The 23,143-nt window shown below is 48.9% G+C and overlaps 1 protein-coding gene across 2 annotated transcripts in view; it reads right to left on the reverse strand.

Annotated features, from left to right (window-relative positions):
- PASD1 (PAS domain containing repressor 1) overlaps positions 1 to 20,004 on the reverse strand; it is a 622,352-nt gene extending 602,348 nt beyond the window's left edge. For both annotated transcript variants that reach the window (XM_069612735.1, XM_069612734.1), the window contains exon 1: positions 19,588 to 20,004. The gene's annotated coding sequence lies outside the window, so the exon portion shown is untranslated. The remainder of the gene's footprint in view (positions 1 to 19,587) is intronic.
- Between the last annotated feature and the right edge of the window lie 3,139 nt (positions 20,005 to 23,143).

A 23,143-nucleotide genomic window follows, 5' to 3' on the forward strand; every position in this document is an offset into this window, starting at 1 on the left:
CAAACTGCACTCTCGTGTCTGTGCATTGCTGCAAATCGTCGGGTTCTGCTTGCAGCAATAACGCATCACTAACCATAACAGCACCTACAGAGGCTTGAATTGTGCTGGCTGGCTATTCTCTCTGCTTGTCCCACCGAGCGGGGGCTTGTGGGGGGGGGGGGAGGTCCATTGGTAAATTCATGATTTTAGATTGCACTTTTGCTCGTGCAGAGAAAGGACATTTCTTTTGCCTGAGCCAAGTAATAAAAGTTGCCCCTTTTATATTGCTGTACAGTGCCTATTTATTATTTATTATTTATTTCTAACACGCCAAAGCCCGTGGGCATCAGGGCTCGGAGAAAAGAGCAATTAAGCAACCATAGAGTGTAAGGGGAGAATCAAGGAAGAGAAATCACGGGCCTACGAAAATAGAAAGGTGCTTTTTAAAAAGACTGGCAAGCTTTTCTCACAGCGCAGGTGAACGGGCAACTTATTCCATCCAACAGCCACTTTTACAGGGTATGACCTTTCTCTTCCCTTGACTCGTCGAGATGTACTGCATATTAGTCTCATGGAGTCTCTTGATCTAGTATCTCTAAGAGAGTCTTGACCCTTAATACGAGTTTTCAGACATCCAGGAGCATCACCAAATAAACATTTATGTGTCATGGTATTCATTTTAAAATCTATTCTTGCTTCTGTGGGAAGACAATGAAGTTCTCTCCTGTATTGTGATATGTGCACGCGTATTGAAACATTTTTGATGGTTCTCACTGCATCATTTTGCAGAATTTGTCATTTCTTCTCACAGTGTTTACTTGCTCCACCAAGTAGTGCGCTGTAATAGGCTAGTCTCGACATCACCAAAGCCTTTACTAAAGTAGCGTAGTTGGTTATGGAAACAAAAGGTTTCATCCGGCGTAAAAGCCTGAGATGATATTGTATACTTTTTGTCACATTTGTGACCTGAGCATCAGCGTTAAGTGACGCCTCAATGGTCACTCCAAGTGTTTTTACTTTATCAACTGTGTTTATATGATGCTGGTCGATACAAAATTCACGTTTGTAGCTTACCATATGAATGTCACCAATTGAAGGGAGATCTCATATCTCTTTCGGCCCTTGTCACACGCATTGTCACCACCACAGTGCCATAGTCATGGCACAGGGCTTGGATGGCACCTGCTAGGAAACTGATGCATAAGTATGTTATGCCTCTTTCCCGCCATGCCAGTGGCCGTGAATGCAACACATATGGCTTGCTTTTAGATGGTTATGCAAGCAACGAAAGAATGCGAATAACTAAGAGGAATCAGGACTCTTGAAAGATCACCTCGTCCATTGCTGAGGGTTCCACTCCACCCTCCATCTCCCCCTCTGCATCTCCCCCCAGCCCATCCCAGTTGCTCTGCTATCTCGCACCTTTACTTGTGCCCTCCTGGGCACATCCAGCATGTGCAGTGCTAGGCTGGTTCCCACCTAGGCTCGCGCGCGTTGACAGGACAGGGACAAAGATGCGCTTCACACATGTATACCAGCACCGACATATCTGAAGTCGCTCTTGTCATGTGCAGAGGGGGAATGCCCCACTACGTTGCACCCCAGTAGGCACCTTAGAGGATAGCACTGATCCGGTATGAATGTGGCGTGTTCTTCTTTTTAAATTTTTTTTTAATGTTTTAAAACGTTGTATAATTTTTTTTTATGTTGTACAATGCAACAAAGAAAACACACAGCAACATATGAAGATAAATATGTACATGTTAACTCCCAAGCCTTCTCCAGCCCTTCACAACCAGTAAAGTATCAACACATTTCCTAAAATCTCCTTCTGTAATGGCACAGGTGAGATATCAAATGGTGAAATGCTCCTTCGAGAAGACAGAAGCACTATCCTTGATAGTGAAGAAGTGTTGCTTCTGGAGTTTCCAGCACAGCCTGTCTGCTCTGCTGCAGACCCCCGAGTGAAGTTAGTGAGGTCGTGCATGAACCCCCATGCCTGCTTCACCTTAAGACTCAAGCTACACGTCCCGCCTAGCCAGCGCAGGGGAAAAACACATTTAGGGTTTGTGTTTAGCTTCTGAAGATGCGGGCCAGAAGGACGGAGAAGATGCCCATGAAATCGCCGACAGGTCTCACTGAGGTTCTTTGCCCGTGAGTGCTCTGGGCAATGCTGTGCTGGACTGGGGCATGAGGTGCTGGGGGCACAGGGCGCTCTGCTGAGCAAAGTTACCTTAGGACTTTTTTTATTTGACGTTCCTCATAAAGAAGTGGGGTTGGAGTGCATCTGATGAAGGTGGGGTTCCCCTAGATTGGCCTGGGGTGCCCCCCAGCCATTTTGTGCATAGGAATTTAGATGTGTGAATGAATTGCACAAATGCTGCAGTGAAAGTCCCAACATTGTTCAAACGGTCGCTCTCTGAGACTGTAGAATGGAGATTTCCTGTGCATGGCCTGCTTCCTTCTGCCACTACTTCCACTCTCCCATTTCTGGACATTGGAATGTGATGATCACATCTCAGCCAGACAAAGGAGGTTCGACTCTCAGTTCAAAATGTCTAGGCCTGGAATTAGATTTGGCCCCAATCAAAAATCCTTTGTATCAAAGGTCATCCCTTGCCTGCTCCTTCCCAAGCCCTGGAATTAGCTGATTCAAGTGCCTCTATGAACTGCAGTTTCCTGCAAACCTTTGCTTCCTCATTCCACACTTTATCCCTGCCTGGTTGTCCTGGCTGAAAAGGGCTGTTCATCTTACACACAGAACTACAGGGAAGCTGCTTTGCACTGACATATTCCAGACAAGGAAGACTGAAGATGGCCTGGAATCTTCTGGACACTGACAGGGACTTCTGGACTTCTCTTTGAACTGATTCCTGTGGCATCCATCGGGCTAGAAAAATGTATAAGCGAATGGAGCTCAGGGACTGGTGGAAGTCTTGAGCCTTAATTATCTGGAGTGACCGATCAAGAGCTAGGTGCTTGCCTTTCACATTGGGCCAACCTGCACCTTGCAAGTTCGAATCCCACTGCAAGACCAACTCAGACTTTCATCCTTCTGATGTCAATAAATTAGGACCATTGTCCTGGGTAATAATAACGCCTATTATTACAGCTCATAGAAGCAGGAAGCATGTGGCATGAAGCGCTATAGAAGAACACACATTATTATAATTATTATTATCGATTGCATCTTGCAGGAAACTCCTGAAAAGATCAAACAATCTTAGGATGGGGCGAGGATGAAGACCAATAGTGCTACCAAAAGATGTCGGTGGCATCTTCTATCTCAATTAATTGTGCCTTTGGGGCAGGGAACAGTATTTTGAAATCAGAAATGTTAACTTTTCATAATAGTTCACTCCCAATTTATCAAAAAATGTCATCCCTCTCGGAGTGAAATAAAAAAGGTTTAAGTGGGGGAAGTCAATGGGGAGTCACCCCCCTCCCCCACCCAATTGGTAATCTTTGGAAGATTAAACTGCCCGCAGCAAATAACATATCCCGTGCAGTCCCGTTTATTTGAGGCCTACATCCTCTATTGTAGCCCATCTAGTCGACATGCCCAGGTGAACTTCAACAAGAAAGTAACGTGCCTCAGGTTATTTCATCTTCGGTTCTTTCACAAGTAGATTTCATTGTCTATGGCTCCGTAAACTGCACCACAGCAAAGAGGCACTGATATTGAAAATACTGCAGGGCAGGCCGAGTCTTTCTCCTAAGCGGGGTCAATCTGCACCAGCAAAGCCTCGGCACATTTTTACTTCCAGTGATGCAGAAAAGATATTGTTGCGTTCCATCAATTTCAATCACATGTTTGCTTCTTTTTAATATCCCTAAGTGAAAGGGGTATTTCAGCAGAGTACCGTTCAGCCCTGGGAGAATAGCTATACCTCCCGATGTACCTCAGAACTGAAGCAACACAACTGGAGTAGATTGTTACCTCGTGAAGAGTACTTTTTCCCCAGACAATCTATGCCAGGATGCTTCATGCCTAGCAGCTCATGCTAGAGTGCTTCTTGTCTAGCAGCTCATGCTCGAGTGCCTTATGCCTAGCAGTTGATGCTAGAGTGCTTTATGCCTAACAGGGAATGCTAGAGCGCTTTATGCCTAACAGTTCATTCTAGAGGGCTTCTTGTCTAGCAGTTCATGCTAGAGTGCTTCATGGCTAGCAGTTCATGTTAGAATGTTTCTTGTCTAGCAGCTCATGCTAGAGTCCTTCATGCTTAGCAAATCAGGTTAGAGTGCTTCATGCCTAGTAGCTCATGCGAGAGTGCTTCATGCATAGCAATTCATGCTAGAGTGTTTTATGCCCAACAGTTCCTGCTAGAGCGCTTCCTGATTAGCAGTTCATGCTAGAGTGCTTTATGCCTAACAATTCATGTTGAAGTGTTTCTTGTCTAACAGCTCATGCTAGAGTGCTTCATGCTTAGCAATTCAGGTTAGAGTGCTTAATGTCTAGCAGCTCATGCTAGAGTGTGTTATGCTGAGTACTTCATGCTAGAGCGCTTAATGCCTAACAGTTCAATCTAGAGTGCTTCTTGTCTAGCGGCTCATGCTAGAGTGCTTCATGCTTAGAAATTCATGTTAGAGTGCTTCATGCCTAGCAGCTCATGCTAGGGTGCTTTATACCTAGCACTTCATACCAGACTGCTTCTAGTCCAGCAGCTCATGCTAGAGGGCTTCATGCCTAGCAGATCATGCTACAGTGCTTCTTGCCTAGCAATTCATACCAGAGTGCTCCTAGTCCAGCAGCTCATGCTAGAGTGCTTCACGCCTAGCAGCTCATGCTAGAGTGCTTCATGCCTAGCAGCTCATGCTAGAGTGCTTCACACCTAGCAGCTCATGCTAGAGTGCGTTATGCCTAGCACTTAATACCAGAGTGCTTCTAGTCCTGCAGCTCATGCTAGAGGGCTTCATGCCTAGCAGATCATGCTACAGTGCGTCTTGCCTAGCAATTCATACCAGAGTGCTTCTAGTCCAGCAGCTCATGCTAGTGTTTCATGCTTACCAGCTCATGCCAGAGTGCTTCACACCTATCAGCTCATGCTAGAGTGCTTCACGCCTAGCAGCTCATGCTAGAGTGTGTTATGCCTAGCACTTCATACCAGAGTGCTTCTAGTCCAGCAGCTCATGCTAGAGGGCTTCATGCCTAGCCGATCATGCTACAGTGCTTCTTGCCTAGCAATTCATACCAGAGTGCTCCTAGTCCAGCAGCTCATGCTAGAGTGCTTCACGCCTAGCAGCTCATGATAGAGTGCTTCATGCCTAGCAGCCCATGCTAGAGTGCTTCACGCCTAGAAGCTCATGCTAGAGTGCGTTATGCCTAGCACTTCATACCACAGTGCTTCTAGTCCTGCAGCTCATGCTAGAGGGCTTCTTATCTAGCAGTTCATGCTAGAGTGCTTCACGCCTAGCAGCTCATGCTAGAGTGCGTTGTGCCTAGCTCTTCATACCAGAGTGCTTCTAGTCCAGCAGCTCATGCTAGAGGGCTTCTTGTCTAGCAGTTCATGCTAGAGTGCTTCACGCCAAGCAGCTCATGCTAAAGTGCTACTTTTGGGGCGTTGTGGATTGGTTTGTCTATGGTCAGTTTCTTCATTCTGCTCCAAGGCCAAGCAAGTAAACAGCCCCTGTGGTGTGGAGCAGATGTCACAATCACCATCCTCGTATTGTTGTTGTCGTCTCTTTGATTGCCTTCGTAGAGAAATGCATGGGCCAGGGCCCAAGTCGAGGATAGACGCGGGCGGGCAGAGTCCCCCCACTTCTTTCAGAGGGCACCTTGATATGCTCATTTCTGGTGACACCACATTGGCATGTAAATTAGTCACCCCACTGTTGCTCTGTGACGAATCTCCCACTGCGAAAGAAAGTGAAAATATTGCACAAGGGTCTTGCATTTTATAACTCCTAACTTGGACCACAAAGCAATGCTCCCAAAGCATTCTGCTAGTGCCACGAGTTTCTCATTTCCTCCCAGCAATATCCGGCCTCAACAAACATATTGCCATGTCGTTCCAGGCACGCGAGGACATCACTCCAGCCTGTAGTCAAGGGTGACAACGTCGCAGGTGTTTCATTGTGGCAGTTTAAAGTAAAGCGCTGGTGTTAAAATACGCACAGGGCAGTCAATGTACGGCCTTAGCGAATGCACTGCTTTAGTGTCGCGACTCAAGTCTTCTGAGGCGCTACAGTGCGTAGAAGCGAATGCTTTAATGGCGGAAATGACAATGCTGACTTCAGTCCAGATTCCTATAAACTATCCCATTATTCAACGGTAAACACCGTGGGCCAAGTTGTGAGTCACGCGCTAACAGTAAGAATGTGCATTATTTCAAACGCCACTGGTTGTTACGACCTGCCAGATTGGATTATGCGCCAGGCGGCATTTACAGCCTGGCAAATGTTTTTAAATCTGCCCATGATATCACCAGCAGGACAGTAAAGCCCTACCCTTGCATAGGCACTCGGATGTAGACGTGCATTAACAGTAATTAATGCACGCAGAGTTCTGGTGATAAACCCGTGAAAATGCACTATGCCTCCAACCTCTCTGGCCTGATACCGAAAGCGTGAGCAGGTGAGTCATCGCGAGACAGAGGACGGACGGATCTCGCTAGTTCTCGGGGTGTGAGATTTGATCATCGAATATAGTTATGAGAAGTGCCTAAGGCGGCCTTGTAGACTGCTTGGAAAATAAAGATGAGTGAACGAGCGCTGTTGGAAAAGCAAAGCTACCGAATCCGAAGAATCCATAGCACTGGTGGGAGAGAAGGTGTCAGATAGGTCGGACGTGCCAAGGAGGAGTCTCCTCCTCGATCTTTTGCCTGCATGATCACTTCCTGGAGTTTTAACGTCAAGGTCACGTGATATCTAGTAAAGGCAAACAGGATTACTCCGACGTGACCTGTTGTTGCGAAATGTCCACCTGTCCTTGGAACACCCCGGAGTGTCAGAGGCAGGAACATTCGCGACATTTCAGAGTGCCTGCGTCAGACAGTGGGGAATGTGAAAAGAGCAGATTCAGTGGTTGGTGCTCAGTAGATTTATGAGGTAGACCTCCCGAGCGCAGTGGCCTGCTGCCTTAACGGAGAAGCAACTGGCCCCAACCAACCTCCTAAATGTAAACAGATCCAGAACTCGCATGCAGTACACAACCCAATGCAAAGACTGAACTTAATGTGCTGTTACACTATGTTATGTGAAGTGGATTCTGTGAAGCGCAGCGAGTGTTGGGTGACTTCTTGGCACTTGGAATGGGCTTTACATTAATGTAAAGCCTAATATTTGTTTGTATAGAAGCACTCCTGAATCTTTGTACTAAAACTTTAGACTTACGAGAGGTTGTAGGGTTCATGGGAGAATAGCAACCCTGACACTGGGGTGTGTGATAAACTTGAGAAACAGCACGTGTCCACACGCTTGTGGAACACTCTCGTCCCCTGCACACCTATTTGTGTTGTGAACCAACCAATGTGTAATTTGTCTCACACTCAAATTCAAAAAATTAAATTAAGACAAAAGACTCAATTTTTCTTAAAGCAATCTATAATGGAGATTTCTATATATACGTATATGTAATCATACAACATTGCCCCCGAGCTATCCTTCCGCCCCAGCTATGTAGCATGCACTTAAAAATAGAAGCTGGGCCTACGCCTATTTCCCAATCTGTGTATATTGTCAATGTGGATTTATTTTGGTGACAGGTCTGCATTAGTGGGATTGCCATCATCTCGTAACCAGGATCCAGTTATGAACATAATGCCACCATTGCCAGATGCAACTAAATCATGTAGGTTGCATGTGTTCTTAACAACCCATGTTGCCTTAATTAGTGTACATTGTAACTGCCTTTATTTATCCAGTTGAAGATTTTATTTGTATTTGCTTTTTATCATGAAATGTAGTTTTTGTGTATGTGTGAAAAATCCTGGCATTAAAGCCTCTCACGCTTAGTCGTGGATTAGACTGCACGACTGCCCGAGAGAAATCAATTAGACAGCACTGAGATTCTCCTAAGCGTGGGGCCCAGCTACCAGCACAGTAGGAATTAAGCTGTCAGGTCTAGCACTTTAGCAATAGAGGCTTGACTTTATATTGAACTAATCAACACTGATGCAATGATCGACCGACACTGACAGACTGATTAACTTTCTAGAGGCTAGACATCCTGAACAATTAAACAATGCTGCTAAAAGTCGAGTCTAGCTGGTTCACACTTCAGAAAGGTTTGTACATATTTAACAATTTATCCAGAACAGCATTAAAATGATCATCTCCAATTTCTTTTAGCAAACGTATATGTAACACAAGTCATTATTCAAAATTAAAATACTACCATATGGTTTTTCCATGGCATCACATGTGGAAATATTTCGAAAACAGATTTCATTCGTACAGAGTGGCCTGAGGAAGCTCTTCTGAGTGAAACATACGTTGGCACACTTTTTCTTCATGGCACACATTTTGTTTTTAATCCGTCTTCTTTTGATTCCGATAGCATAAATGGCACACCCTACGATACAATGATCACACATATTTGTTTTGATATCACTGTTATACACTGAGCTGGTTCAGGGTATCTCCACTCACGTGTAACTTATACTGTTAACGTGCAAACCAATAAGTTCCCACAAACTGAGAGTTTTGCGCACCATTATATTTTTGATAGACTATGATGACATACCTAATTATGGGTAGCACAGCCCCACAATTTAGGAGAAGCTAATTATCATTCTAGTTTTATTTTATGTTGTTACCTGACGTAACGGCCAGTTTACAGTGGTCCGGGCAAAGATTTGATGGTTGTGTCATTGTAAGGGGAGTTTGGAGAGATTTCTAAAATAAGTGGACCAGCACAAAGAGATGGTAAGGGGCGGTTTTCCGCCAGTGTGCTCCAGATGTGCACACAAACAAAATGCATTGTTAATTTCCATGGTAACTGCCAATGCACTTAGGTTTGATATATAATTATCGTTAGAAATGGTGTTGTAAAGCAGCGATAGGCTGCAATCAAGGCCAATGGGATCACTTCCCCGTTTCACAGGCATCACAAGGAGTCCAGATCACTGGTCCTTCCAGGATGGAGATCTACACCTTGGGAGGATAGACATTTCCATCCTCTCTCGGTGTAGATAGCAATCCAATATTATATTGACAGCTGTCTCTGGTACAAGACTGGTGAAGAGCAAATGGCTGAGTCCAGCCTATTCTTGAGCCAGGCTCCTGCCCCGAACTCCAAAGTGCTCCACCACTGCCACGTGGCCTTCCTGGATTCATGTACGTGGTGTTAGGCAAATATTGTAGAAGTTCCAAGTCACCACAGCATAAATGTCCAGCCCACCAGAAACACCCCAGCTGGTTTATGTTTGGTCCTGCACTGGTCTTTCTTTCTGTGACAGAGAAGACAGTGAACAGGTGATCTCGAGTGCCTGTAGCAGCCTCGCCTTCCACTGATTCCCACTGACCATAACTCAGGGCAGGGCGAGGGAGACGCATGGACATTCTTGAGCAAATGCTTCTCATCCATTGCATCCTACTATGGGTAGCCATCCATTTCAGTACTTTGAAATCAACTCTGGCATTACAAACTCATATGCTATTCAGTCGTGCTCCTGCCACCAATAGGGGTAGCCTAGTCCAATCTGCTATGACACGTACCCGCTGCACAGGGACACGACCCGAGACATGCTCCTGCCTTGTTGCACAATCATCAGCAAGGCCTAGCTTGACTTCCTAAGTGTAGTCGGCAAGGAACCAAAATCTGGGCATACCGCCTCCTACTAAGGGAAATACACCGGGAAACAATAATAGACGTAGGAACCCCCTTGGGCTAGCAGTTCTAAACGGTGTCCAGTGATAAAGTCGCCTGGGAAAAGTCCACTAGGGGCAACATTTCTCAAAAAGGCAGCACCCTCATTCAAATCAAACAGTTTCCCCGACTATTCCACACTGGGAGTGTACAATATAAAGTGATAACCCCATCTAGAATATTTTGGGGAAGTATTTTAGGGATCAGGTAAAAAAAGTGGCCTACCTGGCGACTTTTTCCAGGCGACCTTATCACATGGAACCTTCTAGGCTACTGCTGGTTCTCTGAGTAGCATTCCATCATTATTTGATGTCCATGTGGCAGTAGAAAAGATCTTTTTACTTCGACACTTGTCCTTAGGTCTTGTTAGAGAGAGCTTTAAGTCTCTGCAGAGCTCTTGCTTCGGTTTGGAGAGAGGTGGTGTGATGCAGAAAGAGACTCTTCTGTAATACCCAACATTTTGTAGAAGCCTGCACCATTATGTGTGCTGCAGAAAGAGAGAGTTGTCCAGTGTTGCTTTGGACCCTTGATGGTTTTTCCACTTTCTTGACATAATGCAGTGTGGCCCAAGAATTTAACAAGGCTACAAACCGTAGCAATCAGCTCTTCTGGGAAGCCGAGTGGGCCATTGCGTCTTCACTACAGCATGAGTTTCACACATGTAGGAAACTCCAGGCAATGCTACTGTTTACTCATGTGTGCCTTTTCTGTGTCCATGTTTTCAATCAGTGTGCATTGTCCACGTGAGTGACACAGACAACTTAGAGTTCAGATGTGGAATAAAACATTCTAGTGAAGGAATCACTGCATTACTCGATGAGGGCACGTTTGCACTGTGCGCCTTTCTCTGTGTTTGACAACTTTGAGGGACGGCATTTAAGGTTACATTATAGTGAATGGACCTGTGCACTATATTGCAGGACAACTCTTTCGTTGCGGATTAGTGTTTCAGCAAGATAGTGCAATGTTGTCCATAACGTCTTACAGAGCTGCTGGAATTCGGCGGCTTGGGGGGAGGGGGTGCGGGGGGATGTGGGGGGGGGGCAAGGTAGGGCAATTAGAAAATAAACCAGGATGCAGAACAAACAGGGGGCCTTGCAATCTGGCGGGCATTATGAAATGACAGCACTGAGGCTTCTCTTTAACACAAAGGCCTGCCTTTGTAAATTCAGAGGGGACGCATTTTTGTCCTGTGGGTGCTGTGCAGAACATGCTTTCGTCTACGTTCACAGCACCAGAACTATTAGCTTTGGCAGTGCGTGCTTCCACAAGATGTGGGCGAATTTTACTGTGTGGGCATTCTATGAAGCACATTCCTCAGCTAGTCATTTCACACAGGCACCATATGACCCTGAGATGCACTTTGACGTGTCCCTTTCACAGTTTGATCATTTCACCCCAGGTGCTGTTCTCACTCCAGTGACCTGAATGGGCTAGTCCTGTATGGAGCACACAATCCCAATTAGAATACAGACAGGCTTATTTTAAAGTTTCAAAATTAGGCCCAGGTTTCTGTGCAATTCAAACATGTTTGTGTTACTTCTATAGAGTTTTACCAAAATGAAATGTACCTCCATATGGAGAGGAGCCAGCAGAAAAGATCTACTGGAGCCAGCTCTGGCATATTGTATTTTGAACATGGCTCCATGTAGGTCCAGCTGAAAGAGTGTGGACCATCTGCAGTTTAAGTGAAAGTACCACTTGAAAGCGCTGGACTCACAAAGCCATTTCCTGTTTGCAGCTGCAGGCAACCGGAATGCTCCCCACAGCAGAGCAGGAGATAGTTAAAAACCAGCATGCCTCCAACTGGATCCAGTGCAAACCATCTGCAATTGGTGAAATGGACATTCTGGGAGTGCCTTTAAAGCCACACATGCCATGTACTTCTTCCGGAATCCCTCAAAGATGGCATGGAACGTATTGCCCCACAATTTAAAAGTTTGCCAGTCTGGAAACAAGGGTGCCGGAAAGCTTACTGGCACCGTTGTTTCCGGACAAGCAAACTACGGGTCTGCAGCCGGGTGCGTTCCGGTCACCAGGGTCAGACCAGGCGGGCGGAGCGGCACCCGACTGCAGACAGTCACGGAAGCACCGGGATTGTTAATAACGGTGCCGGTGCTTCCGTGGTCCCCATTCCCATTTGAGTCCTATGGTACTCAAATGTGAATCCTATGGGACTCAAATGGGAATGGGGATTAACAATTTACTGGCGCCTGAATTCCCGGAACGCCGGGGTTGTAATACCTCGGTGTTTCCGGCAAGTCAGGTGGCGGTAAATCATTATGGGTTCAGCGGCTACCTGCCAGTTTTACCGGCACTGTTACCGCTGGACCCGTAATGAGGGCCAAAGACACTTCAAAACCAGCTTTTCAGATCTCCCTAACACAACTTCACTCAACAAAGATGTCATTCACAATTCAACAATGAGGTGGCCCATTACGAATGCTCTTTTGAAAACTATTAGAAAACTCTTTTAGCAAACCTAGTGAATCTCACTGGCAGTCTATCAGTTAAAGCAGAACATTGATGTAATATTTACTCTTTCTTTTCTTACACCTGTCATCACTCTTCTAGTTCATTTTGTTGCCTTTTTCAGCAGTGTTCCTTCGTGCTGCATCACTGGCATGGCAGGCTGCCACTGCCAATTTTTTTTTAACTACAACCAAAACATGCATTCGTAAAACCAACATGGGTGGCTTTTGTTTAGGCATGGGTTAGGCATATTCCAGTTGTTGCATAATGTTACCCACTAGCCATAAGATGCCTAAAAAGTTGCCAAATTGTGTTAGTCCCGGAGCATAATAAATCAGAACCTGGCAGATGGCTATGTAATATCTGTTGACGAGCAAAAACCAATGGCTTTGCCAATGCTTGTTTCTAACAGGAATTCAACGCAAAGAACAAATGCAAGGATGCACATAATGCTAATAAATCAATCGGCTAAAGGCACACTTGGTGAAGACATTTTTTATTACATTGAAGCTGCTTTAAAGCTGCAACTAAACCATGTCTTTACAGATAACTGTGTAGGACTAATGTTGGTATCCCCTTAAAAGAAGAGAGCTGGATCAAGTCGATCCCATGGCTACGTGTTTTGAATGGGGAGGGGAAGGTAGGAAGTGGGGTTGGCCATCGAGACAAACATGGCCATGAATGGCAAATGGATGGATAAAAAGCCAAGCAACAGTAATAGGCTGTATATTCCTTCTCACATCCAATTGCTCCTCTATCTTCCCTTCCCTTCACGTGCCAATAGTTTCAGCTTTAAGGCAGTACTTACAGCGCTGTTTAATAGCCAAAAATAAAATCAGTTTTCCTAGTCTGTTTGTGAGTTGGGTGTTTGCTTCTGAGCTCTGTGTTGAAAGTCACAGCAAGGCCAAGTGCCATTTAATTAATAGCAATGCATGTTGATAACAGTGCTATGAAATAGCAAATAATGATCTAGTAACTTGTATATAAAAACAAGTAATCTTAAGTTATATTTATAAGTAGGGTTCTATGGTCTTGTAGTCTGTTTGTGCACCCTGAAATTGAGTTTTGGCTGATAGCCAACAATTGTTCTTTGTATAGGAGGACATTTCAATGTGTAATGTGCATGTTATACGTTCTTGCTTTCTCTCCATTCTAAGAGCATTTTAAAGCAATGGGGATGAGAAACTGCAGCGCTCCCGAGCTCGCCACCTGTTCACGTGTTTAGAATGTGCCGTCGTTCACCCGGTGCGCATGAGGGCTGCGCGCACACCGGGGCTGCTGATTAAACATCAGCTTATCTGCGCGTTCTATCCTTTAGCCTGAACACTCTTCTATTGCACAGTAATTGGATTCAGTGCACGTTCAGCCTGTGAGAAAGCGTATGGGCCGTGCTAGCGCCCAGATGCGGATGCGGGCGGGTTACTTCCCTGCAGCCAATAACATGCGTCCTACTCAGCTGGGGATGTAAACTCTTCTTTGCTAACGTCCCATACAGATTGTTGTTGTTTTTTATTTCGAGCCCAAACGTGCATATTGATGAATATTGTGTGTGCAAGGAGACTTTTGACGTTGAACATACGTAGTTACGTGGGCATGTTGTTTTGCTGATAAGGAACGCGCAGCAGCAGAGCGTGCTATGTTGCTCTCTTTTTGCTGCGCAGTTGGAATGCACAGCGCTCCTTCCACTCCCCTGTGTTACAGTTCGTTTAAGGTTAAGGTCACCTCCTGCTGGGCGCTCGTTTTCATTTCGCATAGGATTTCCCTAAAAACGTGTGGTAGGCCGCCGTCAGCAGAGGCCGCACCTGTGAACACGAGTGGACGGGCCTCTAGGGAACTCTGGGGCTTTCCCTGTAGACCTCGGCATTCTAGGCCTCTTTGGATCCCAGCCCACCACTGCCTGGGAACCGGCGCACAATTCCTACTGGGCGGCCGGCTTCCCTGGACATCGCGATGTTAGCACACATCTAACTCGGGCATGAAATGCTAGTGCGCTCACTGGTTATGTTATCCTCCCTGAGAGTGGGTGGTTTGGGCATAATGAGCCTTTCCCTGTTTACAGTTTCCGCTAAGGTGTTTCAGGCTTAAAAGTCTGCGCAGCTGAACCGGAGGTGGACGTCTAATAAGGACCCCCTGCACCAGAGAGCCTGTGTCTGGGACTGAGAATAGCATCGCTCTGCCCCCGATGTTGGTGCAAACACCCGAGTCCCAGGGCCCAACCCTGATATGTTCCAGGTATGGGAAGGATGTCTTTCTCCATGAGACTGGATTGGGCGTGGCACATTTCAGGAGAGGAATAGGAGGGTGCCACCCTTTCCTTAGCCGTGCCACTCGTGTTTGAAGGAAGCCTTGCCAGGCTGGCACGAGAACCGCTCCATGCCGCCTTTTTTCTGCTCTTGCCTCCAGCGGCTGGGAGGTGCCAGCCACCCCAGTTCACCCTGTCTACCTGTTGCAGCCGCTCAGCCGTGAGTCACGGCGAGGAGGGCACACGCTCCACACCCTCGGCCCCAGAACGGCCTCTCTTGCCACCCCTCGGACGCTGGAGGGGCGCGGGAATTGTGATCCCAGCTTCGACTTGGGTACTTTCGAGGGGAGTGAGGGGGGTGGGGGGGGATGGGTAGGCAATTCCCTGTTTCTGCTCTCAATGTAACCATATAACTTGCTTCACTCATACATGGATTCCTGGAAACGAGTTCAGGACTTCTATGTCGGAGGGCGCTCGCTCACAAGTTATTGGGTCACAAATGATTGCAGGGAAGATGTTCCGCGAATCACAGGTGGGTTGTAAAATAATGTGCATGAGATACCGTTTCTGCGGTTCTTGTTTGGTTAAACCACCATGGCCACTCCAGCAGCGCGCGAGGGGGTTGCTTTCTCGCGGACACTTTGCAGATGCAAGTATAATTTAGTAGTGCTGCATACTCTATGCCAGTGGCATTCACACGTGTTGAAAATGAGCCCCGAACTCTTGCGTAAATATGCTATTTCCACCCCCGCACCAGGCACACAAGTTAGAACTGCAAGACACTCCCCCTTTTAAAGAGTCTTGCCCTCCCACCCCCTCGCCCCCACATCCTTTGGCCCTCTTGGGGTGGGTTGGGGGTTAACCCCACATACTTTAGACCACTGCAGCTAAACACAGGCACCGCCACTAACACCCACACATCCAGCCCTGCCAGTGAGTGATGGCTAATTCTCTAATGTGGGCATGGCCACTCCTCACCCTGCTTGTGAGTGGTGGTGAGTGCATGCAATAGATGCCACTGATCGCCACTGTTTCCTGTGAGTGGTGGTGAGTGCATGCAATAGGTGTCACTGATCTCCACCATTTCCTGTGAGTGGTGGTCAGTGTTTGCAATAAGTACCACTGATCTCCACCATTTCCCATGAGTGGTGGTCAGTGCTTGCGATAGTGCCCCTGTTCTCCACCATTTCCCGTGACTGGTGGTCAGTGCTTGTAATAGGTGCCACTGATCTCCACTGTTTCCTGTGAGTGGTGGTTAGTGCTGAAATAGGTGCCACTTATATCCACTGTTTCCTGTGAGTGGTGGTCTGTGCTTGCGATAGGTGCCACGATTTCCATTTCCTGCGAGTGGTGGTCAGTACTTGAAGTAGGTGCCACTGACGTCCACCTCTTGCTGTGAGTGGTGGTCAGTGCTTGTGATAGGTTGAACTGACTTCCACTGTTTCCTGTGTGTGGTGGTCAGAACTTGCAATAGGTGCCACTGATCTCCACCATTTCCCAGGAGTGGTGCTCAATGCTTGTGATAGTTACCACTGATCTCCACCATTTCCTGTGAGTGGTGGTCAGTGGTTGTAATAGGTGGAACTGACTTCCACTGTTTCCTGTGTGTGGTGGTCAGTGCTTGCAATAGGTGCCACTGATGTCCACTGTTTCCTGCGAGTGGTGGTCAGTGCTTGAGATAGGTACAACTGATCACCATTTCCTGTGAGTTGTGGTCAGTGCTTGCGATAGGTGGCACTGCTCTCCACTCTTTCCCATGAGTGGTGGTCAGTGCTTGCAATCGGTGCCACAGATGTCTACCATTTCCTGTGAGTGGTGGTCAGTTCTTGTCATAGGTGGAACTGACTTCCACTGTTTGCTGTGGGTGGTGGTTAGTGCTGAAATTGGTGCCACTGATATCCACTCTTTCATGTGACTGGTGGTCAGTGCTTATAATAGGTATCACTGATCTCCACAATTTCCTGTGAGTGGTGTTCAGTGCTTGCGATAGGTGCCACGATTTCCATTTCCCGTGAGTGGTGGTCAGTACTTGCAGTAGGTGCCACTGACGTCCACCTTTTCCTGTGAGTGGTGGTCAGTGCTTGTGATAGGTTGAACTGACTTCCACAGTTTCCTGTGTGTGGTGGTCAGGGCTTGCAATAGGTGTCACTGATGTCCACTGTTTCCTGTGAGTGGTGGTCAGTGCTTGCGATAGGTGGAACTGACCTCCACCATTTCCTGTGAGTGGTGGTCAGTGCTTGAGATAGGTGCCACTGATCTCCACCATTTGCTTGCGATAGGTGCCACTGATCTCCACTGCTTCCTTTGAGGGGTGGTCAGTGCTTGCGATAGGTGCCATTGATCTCCACTGCTTCCCATGAGTGGTGGTCAGTGCTCACGATAGGTGCCACTGATTACCACCACTTCCTTTGAGTGGTGGTCAGTGCTTGTGATAGGTGCCGCTGATCTCCACTGCTTCCTTTGAGTGGTGGTCAGTGCTTGCGATAGGTGCCACTAATCTCCATAGTTTCATTTGAGTGGTGGTCGGTGCTTGCTATAAGTGCCACTGATCTCCACTGCTTCCTTTGAGTGGTGGTCAGTGTTTGCAATAGGTGTCACTGATTTCCATTTCCTGTGAGTCGTGGTCAGTGCTTACGATAGGTGCCACTGATCTCCACTGCTTTCTTTGAGTGGTGGTTGGTGCTTGTGTTAGGTGCCACTAATCTCCATCATTTCCTTTGAGTGGTTGTCGGTGCTTGCTATAAGTGCCACTGATCTCCACTGCTTCCTTTGAGTGGTGGTCAGTGCTTGCGATAGGTGCCACTAATCTCCATCGTTTCCTTTGAGTGGTGGTCGGTGCTTGCTATAAGTGCCTCTGATCTCCACTGCTTCCTTTGAGTGGTGGTCAGTGTTTGCGATAGGTGCCACTGACCTCCACTGCTTTCTTTTGAGTGGTGGTCGGTGCTTGCGCTAGGTGCCACTGATTTCCATTTCCTGTGAGTCGTGGTCAGTGCTTGTGATAGGTGCCACTGACCTCCACTGCTTTCTTTGAGTGGTGGTCACTGCTTGCGATAAGTGCCATTGATCTCCACTGCTTCCTTTGAGTGGTGGTTAGTGCTTGCGATAGGTGTCACTGATCTCCACTGCTTTCTTTGAGTGGTGGTCAGTGCTTGTGATAAATGCCACTGATCTCCACCGCTTCCTTTGAGTGGTGGTCACTGCTTGCGATAAGTGCCACTGATCTCCACTGCTTCCTTTGAGTGGTGGTTAGTGCTTGCGATAGGTGCCACTGATCTCCACTGCTTTCTTTGAGTGGTGGTCAGTGCTTGTGATAAGTGCCACTGATCTCCATTGCTTTCTTTGAGTGGTGGTCGGTGCTTGCGTTAGGTGCCACTGATTTCCATTTCCTGTGAGTGGTGGTCAGTGCTTGTGATAAGTGCCACTGATCTCCACCGCTTCCTTTGAGTGGTGGTCTCTGCTTGCGATAAGTGCCACTAATCTCCACTGCTTCCTTTGAGTGGTGGTTAGTGCTTGCAATAGGTGCCACTGATCTCCACCGCTTCCTTTGAGTGGTTGTCACTGCTTGCGATAAGTGCCACTGATCTCCACTGCTTCCTTTGAGTGGTGGTTAGTGCTTGCGATAGGTGCCACTGATCTCCACTGCTTTCTTTGAGTGGTGGTCTCTGCTTGTGATAAGTGCCACTGAACCCCACTGCTTCCTTTGAGTGGTGGTTAGTGCTTGCGATAGGTGCCACTGATCTCCACTGCTTTCTGTGAGTGGTGGTCAGTGCTTGCTATAAGTGCCACTGATCTTCACTGCTTCCTTTGAGTGATGGTCACTGCTTGTGATAAGTGCCACTGATCCCCACTGCTTTCTTTGAGTGGTGGTTGGTGCTTGAAAGGGGACACCACTAATCTCACGCTTTGACGGGTCAGTGACCCCACTCCTTCCAGTGAGTCGTTTCCACTGCTTGCCATGGGGCCCCAGCTGACATCCACCCCCTGCTGTGGGCAGTGGCCAGTGCTTGAAAGGTGCACCCTCTTTGCGGAATTATGAACTCCCGAGCTATATATACACTTTTATGGGGATGGACGGCGTTCCAAGCATTAGGGCCTCCTGCTCTGTTTTCCAACTCCCCAAACTGCGAGCACACCTTCGGGGAAGGCAGGTTACACCCTGCTGCGTCATGCCCAGGTCTCGGGCAGAGAATGCCGCCTACTCAGGGCTCGAGCTGGCTGGCATTCCTGCCCCGGATTCACCCAACCCGCCCAGCTCGCCCTGGGCCCAGGCTGCCACGAAGAAGAAGCCCGTGGTGTGGAACTGGGCATCCTCAGCGCCACCCTGCAGCCCTCGCGATAGAGGGTGGCAAGGTGCATTAAAAGCAGGACCCTGGCCAGTGCCCGCAGGGCACCCTGTGGGACGCTGACACCGAAAGAAAGAGAATGCTCTCTCGTCATGGGCTCGTACACCTATGAAGGAGGTTTGATGACCGAGAAAGAAAGAAAAAGTTACAAAGCGGCCCTCTGCCTCCCATGCAAGCGCTGCGTTAATTCAACTTCTGTGCAGACGAACAGAGGCACTATGGGGGTGGAGTGAGGTGCGGCGTGGAGGGACGTCACCAAAAGTCTTTCAAGGCCCTGCCTGGCAAACCCTTTCGCCCCTCCTATGAACGACCCCCGTATCAATCCCCCTGGCACAACGACTCGCAAGGCAAAGTGCGTCGCTAATGAAACTCAGTATTATTATCACACTCGCGCACATCTGCAAGAAATCAAGGCAGCAGGACCGCAATCGGCAAGCAGCAATGGGAGAACCATGTGTAGAACCGACACCCTCGCAGCTGGCAGCCCCACACCTGCACAGACTGGTCCATATATCTCATGCGGACTGATGCTGCGACCTGGACTACTGCGAGGTCGGCTTTCATCACACGTAACACCCGCAGCTATCAACACGGGCTTTCAATTATACAGTCTAAACACGGTCTCATGCCAGGGGGTGCCACTGCCCACTGTCACTGAAGCCCAACTCGCACAAACATCTGTCAGCGCAACTCTGCGGCACAGGTGCACCCTGCCCCCCAGGACCCCCCCCTCTGGTACCTACCGTGGTTCAAGGCGATGCGCTGCCAGCTCTCACGTCCATGCCAGGCGCCCAGGACAGGGTGCCGGGAGTATCGGGGTCCTTCCCCGAGCAGTCGGCAAGAGCGCAAGGTGTTCCACAGCAAGGGTGTCCAAATTCAGCATATCATCTCCCCGTGCTGTCCACCACCCCCGAATCCAAAATTGAAAAAGCAAAGCCCAAATCCTTGTAGGAAAAAAAAAACAAGAAATTCCAAAAGCCTTGAAATAGTTTTCAGCAGAAAAAAAAATCCGGCGTGCTGAGTGTCAGAGCGGTGTCGGTGTAGTCGACTCCCGGGGTTGCACTTGCGGAACTGACATGAGGGGGATGAAGGCGCTGGGTAATCTCCCGGGCTGGTTGTGTAAGCAGCTGCTGCGAGGTTCCTGCTAAGCCCTTCCTCCTGCAAGCATCCTCTCTATCTGCCTGCCTGCCTCCCTCCCTCCCTCCCTCGCTCGCTCCCTCCCTCCCTCGCTGGAAATGGGAGTGAGTGAGCGATCCTGCGCCGCAGAGAGAGAGAGAGAGAGAGAGAGAGAGAGAGAGAGAGAGAAACTCTCAGAAAGTAGGTCACCCAGTAGCTCACTGCCTAACGACATCATTAGCAACCGGCTACATAGCTTAGAAATGAGGACTCGAGTCCAAAGCGGCTACCAAGATGCCAGGTCCCCTTCCTCCTCCCTGCCGGGTGTCTCCTCTCCCATCACCTCAGGAGGAGACCCCCCTCTGTCATTGCACAGATGGACCCCCGTCCTCTGCAGTGGTGGCGAGCAGGCGCGGGCGTGCGTGAGCTGCGTTTTACCTGCCTCCGGCCTTTATCAGTGGTACCCGAGCATCAGAGCCGTGCTCCTGCCGCTCTCGCCGCGGTTACTGCTATTCCAGACCGCAGAGCCTGTGCATGTCGGTAGCACCCCTGCACTGGAGCCTCGCTTCTACCTGTCTCCGTGCTGGTGCCACCAAAGCACTCCCCTGATCAGCCCCAGTGCCACGCTCGTCCCTCCCGCACTTTTGGTTCCTCTCTCCCTGCTGGTACTCTAGGCACAGAACATGGGTACTTTCTCTGCAGTGTTACTTTAGCCGCGGAGCCTGGCCCTAGTTCCCCAGCACCAGAGCCGTGTTCCTGCCTCTCACACTGCCTCTGCAGTGGTACTGCATGCCTGGGTCCTGCCCATGAGAACAGTACTCCAGCCCCAAAACCTGCCTTCCGCCGTTGCCAGTAATACTTCAGTACCACTGCCTGCCTCCTGCCTCTGTCAGTGATACTTCAGTCCCACAGCCTGCCCCCTGCCTCTGTCAGTGACACTTCCGTCCCACAGCCTGCGCCCTGCCCCTGCCTCTGTCAGTGACACTTCAGTCCCACAGCCTGCCCCCTGCTTCTGTCAGTGACACTTCCGTCCCACAGCCTGCCCCCTGCCTCTGTCAGTGACACTTCAGTCCCACAGCCTGCCCCCTGCCTCTGTCAGTGACACTTCAGTCCCACAGCCTGCCCCTGCCCCCTGCCTCTGTCAGTGACAGTTCAGTCCCACAGTCTGCCCCGGCCTCTTTCAGTGACACTTCAGTCCCACAGCCTGCCCCCTGCCTCTGTCAGTGACACTTCAGTCCCACAGCCTGCCCCCTGCCTCTGTCAGTGACACTTCAGTCCCACAGCCTGCCCCTGCCCCCTGCCTCTGTCAGTGACAGTTCAGTCCCACAGTCTGCCCCCAGCCTCTTTCAGTGACACTTCAGTCCCACAGCCTGCCTTCTGACTCTGTCAGTAGTATTTCTATTGCAGAGCCAACCTCCTGCCTCGGTCAGTGAAACTTGAGTCCCAAACCTCGCCCTTTTGATACTCTCAGTGGTACACCCGCCACAGAGTCAGCCTTCTGCCCCTCTATATCCCATGTGGAATTCTTTTGGTCAGGCTCCTCTCCTTTCGTCTGTCTCTTTCTGTGTCTTTTCCTTCCGCTCTGCATCGCTTCTTATGACTTCTTGGTCTGCTTTGGGCTGACTTGCTGGGTTTCTAACAACTCTAGTGCAGACCTGGTATTTCATCATTAGTTCCGCAGGGGTCCTATCCCTCACCTCGTGGGGCGTGTTGCGGTAATCCCTTAGCATTCAACAGAGTGCTTGGTGTGGATCAGTGCCTTCTACGTGGGCCCTTTGCAGAGTCTTCTTGATCAAGGTCATAAACCTTTCTGCCATCCCGTTAGCTTGGGGCAGCGTGGTGTGATCTTTTGATGGCTGAACCCCATGTGTTTTGTGAACACTCCGAACTCATGGGCGCTGAAGGATTGGCCATTGTCTGATTTAATGGTGTCTGGGATTCCCCATTCGCTGATGACCTCGTTAAAGATGGCCGCTACTTGGGCGAACAATGTGGATTTTGCCCTCTTCACTATCAGAAACCTGGAGTGTTCGTCGATGAAGAGTAGCAGGTACTGGCTGGACTCAAGGGGCCCATAGAAGTCTACCACAACTCTCTCCCAAGGGTGATCTGAGATCTGTGTCGGTCGGAGTGGGATCGGAGGTTCAGCTCTGGCCGTGCATTGACAAGCTACACAGTTTTTCACCCACCGGTCTCCCATAGCATCTAGGAACGGGAACCAAACATGATATCTGAGTTGTCTTTTGGTATTGTCTGCCCCCCGATAACCTTCATGGACTGTCTCGATGACCTCAGAATGGAGTGTTGCCGGGATGACCAGTAGGCAACCTCTTAGCAGTATTGTTTTGTCTTGTACGGCTAGCTGCATGTGCACCTTGGCTAACCATTCAAGTTCATCTTTGCAGACACCTGGATGTCTAAGCACAGCCTGGCGATAGTGTTTCCATCTGTTGTTCTTGGTGAGGCTGATCGCCAGGGCCATGGAGGGGTCTGCCACTGAGTCCGACGCTACCATCTCAAGAGAGATGGCCAAAGGTAACGCGTTGGACGCGACATAGCTGATGTACTCGGTGTCCCCAGGCCTCGGTACGGGCTTGCCAGCTGGGTGTCTTGATAGGTACTCCGCCGGGTTGTTCTCTCCTCCCGGCCGATGGATAATTTCAAAGTCGTACTCCTGGAGTCTGATGCCCCACCGCTCAATCCTCAGGGGTATTTTCGTTCTGGGGTTTCCGAAGAGCGACAGCAGAGCCTGGATGTCGTGATGAGGGTAAACTTCCTACCCATCACGAAGTTGTGGAAGTGTTTACATGCCCACATGACCGCCAGGCTCTCTTTCACGGCCTGAGCATAGGCTGATTCTGGTGGGGCTAGCGCTCAGCTGGCATATGCCACAATGTTTCTTGGGTGAGCGTCCACGCCGTTGGTCTGTGCTAAAATGGCTCATAGCGCGACAGGGCTTGCATCGACCACAATTTCAGTGTGCCAGTCTGGGTCAAAGTAGGTGAGTCTCCTGGCTTCTGCTAGCGCTTGTTTGATAGTGTCAAATGCTGACTGGCACTCAGTACACCATGTGAATGGGACTTCCTTCTGTAGTAGTCGCAGCAGCGGCTCCATGATGGTGGCAAAGTGAGGGAAAGACCTGGCACAATAGCCTGCCATCCCTAAAAATGATCTTACATCCAC

The sequence above is a fragment of the Ambystoma mexicanum genome, chromosome 5p, assembly GCF_040938575.1.
Source record: "Ambystoma mexicanum isolate Mex_15411 chromosome 5p, UKY_AmexF1_1, whole genome shotgun sequence".
NCBI lineage: Eukaryota > Metazoa > Chordata > Amphibia > Caudata > Ambystomatidae > Ambystoma > Ambystoma mexicanum.